The sequence below is a fragment of the Lactuca virosa genome, chromosome 4, assembly GCF_052849685.1.
Source record: "Lactuca virosa cultivar CGN04683 chromosome 4, Lactuca_virosa_CGN04683_v6, whole genome shotgun sequence".
NCBI lineage: Eukaryota > Viridiplantae > Streptophyta > Magnoliopsida > Asterales > Asteraceae > Lactuca > Lactuca virosa.
In genome coordinates this window covers 93,864,113-93,866,921 of record NC_136429.1, presented here as the reverse complement: position 1 = coordinate 93,866,921, position 2,809 = coordinate 93,864,113, and the positions used below count along the sequence as shown (strand labels likewise).

The 2,809-nt window shown below is 31.7% G+C and overlaps 1 long non-coding RNA gene across 2 annotated transcripts; it reads right to left on the bottom strand.

Moving 5' to 3' along the window:
* Nucleotides 1-259: 259 nt before the first annotated feature.
* On the bottom strand, nt 260-1,677 carry LOC145168681 (uncharacterized). Of its 2 annotated transcripts, none has more exons than XR_013742001.1 (3): nt 1,490-1,677; nt 607-694; nt 260-337 (listed from the first exon to the last, which is right to left on the bottom strand). It is a non-coding gene; the product is annotated as an uncharacterized LOC145168681 (long non-coding RNA). The 2 variants fall into 2 exon arrangements; XR_013742000.1 differs by lacking the exon at nt 1,490-1,677 and adding an exon at nt 941-1,107.
* Between the last annotated feature and the right edge of the window lie 1,132 nt (nt 1,678-2,809).

The following is a 2,809-nucleotide window of genomic DNA, read 5'->3' as shown; positions in this document are numbered from 1 at the left end:
CAAAAATATTGGTCATTTTGTTAAAAATCATTCTCTAAAAGTAGTTATTTGTCAGATTTTATCTTATCTATATTTGCATATGCAAGACCAATTCAGAAGTACCAAACCAACAATTGTGCTTTTCTTGAAACTATAACATTAAATTGGAATGAAAAGCTTTACCTGTCAACCAATCCATATATTTTTCTTAATTATGTATCCACAAATGAACCTAGTTAATCATTCACTCATATATACATTTAACATAAAAGGAAACAAACCTGATGATGCGATAAAGTGTTTGATTCGCATGACAATTTATTGCTTGTGAAGAAAACCATATTGTTTGTTTTGCCACCTACAAAAATAAAGGCAAATTGTGACAATATTTTTAACCAATAAAGCAACATATAAAATAAATTATGAAAAGACATTGTATGTATTCCTTGGACTCTGATTATAATCAGACCAAGGGGTAAGATTTTACCAAACACTATTAAGATATGAAGTCTCACCACCATGTTTTTTGGTGTCTGTAAGAGTGAAACAACATATCCAAGATCACAAATTGGGAGTATGCTCCAACTTCAGTGAACAAGAATAATCAGCATAGAAGATGATGCTCACCTTTACATTACCCGGGTCTGGCATCAACTTAGGCTTCCAGGCGAAAAGTTATTGACTCTTGCCAACATCACGCTAGATCTCTCTATCCCTATAAAGTCATCAAACTTGTTGAATTTTTACCAAAATTTATAGTTTATAGAATCAAAACAAAAAAGAAACCACAAACCAACAAACACAAAGAAATGTAGAGCAATTAGTGTAGAAGAAGACTTTTTTGCCTAACTTTTGGTGGGGGAGAAAATTATGTTGTAAGCTTGATATTTTGAATTGGGATTAAGTAGAAACAAAAACAAGGGGCAAATGAAAACATAATTTATACACACTCGAGCCCCACCTTCAATCATCGTTCTGTAACTCGTTTCCTTCCCTTAAGGACAACTCTGGTTTTCTAGCGTCTTAGTCTTCGTCTTCATCCTTCTTGTTTAATCAAGATAGCAATAGGCTGGAAAAGAAAACTAATGGCATCACACACACACACACACACACACACACACAGATTTAGGGCATGTGATGGGTAGAACACGTTGGGGGAAGAGAACAGTGGACGGGAAAATATGCAAGAGAAGAGAAATCCCGCATAACAAAATTACATATGTATGTTCTTGTTAGTTCTAAAGTGGAAACCATATCAAACACTTTTAAAATTAAGAATTTACAAAATAACCCTGGATGAATACGTGGAAGCTAGCGGTGATGAAAAACAGGGAAACGGTAATGTGTCTGGTTGTAGGAAGGTAACAGGTGTCGTAACAGGCGTGATGGTGGAAGCAACGTTACAATTGAAGGTCTGACGGTGGAAACTTACAATCGTAAATTAAATTGATTACCATGAATTCCCCAAATAACAAAGGATATGAGAACCGAAACTATATCGATTACCTACATCTCATTCTTTGATCAGATTTGATGAGAATCACCGGTGTGAAGAGCATGGATCGTATATCTGGAAGTGTGGAAGAAATTATGAAGGCATGTATCCGATAGGCGATAAGTTACGTCAAGCGGATACATCACATTGGAACGTGAAGCGATGTGAACCGATTTTGATATCCATAGCGTCGTTTAAATGTATGTGATGTGGCTTCCAAAGAAGCATGTAAATTTGATGTATGCAGGACAACAAAAACAAGGTTTATATATATATATATATATATATATATATATATATATATATATATATATATATATATATATATATATATATATATATATATATATCTTAAGACACTTACACATACATGTATATAAACCACCATTGATACAAAATGATACAAAAACATGTCCTTAAAATGTCAATTCGCTTTAGTAAAAATACTAAAACTCATTATTTTCATGATTGATAGTTTATGAGTCCTTTAGAATGAAGTAATGGTAATAAATTCTGCTACATAGAAACACATTTCATGCATGATTTAATATTAAGCAAACGCCTAGAATTTAAAACTTTTATCTATTATTTTGTTTTCACGTAAGATTTGGAATTAATATCAATCAGTTTGTTTTAGCATATTCCTCAAAAGTTCAATAGCCTTCAAATGTTTAAAGAAAGTGAGTTTTAGAAATATTATATACAAATGTTAGCTCTAAACGATAAAAGTGTATATTTGTAGCCTAGATCCTTATGTGTTGCATGGACACAGAAGAATTTTTTTAGTCTTTTGCTGCAATATTCGTGTGTTTAGAATGCCCTGTATACTTGTATACTAACTGGTATCAGAGCATAGTTCATTATTACTTACACTGCTATTCCAAGTTGATTTGATTCATTTTATTATTATTTTTTAAAATTATGTTTTTTCGATTTTAGGGTTTCCGGGTGTGGAATTACTACTTTCATTTCGGATTATCAATTTTCTTTATTGCCCAAGCTAGGGTTTAAGAAACATAAACCCATAAAACGAAATCAAAAAAGAAAATTGTAAATTGATTGGACGCGGCGTGCCTTTTATACGGTGTGGTGCACCCTGCCTGATTGAGTCCAATGAAACTGTATCTTGCTCCAAAAGTTTGCAAACTTGTTTTTGCAAGAAACAAATATGAAGTATTTCGTCATAAGGATATTCCCTCTTTATTTAAATATTATTTAGATATTAATCATAAATTTGAATATTTTAATTAATTTAGAATAGTTTATAATAGTGAATTACAAATAAGAATCTTAAATTAATATTAATTATTTGCATTGCGTCCTTACATGTTAATT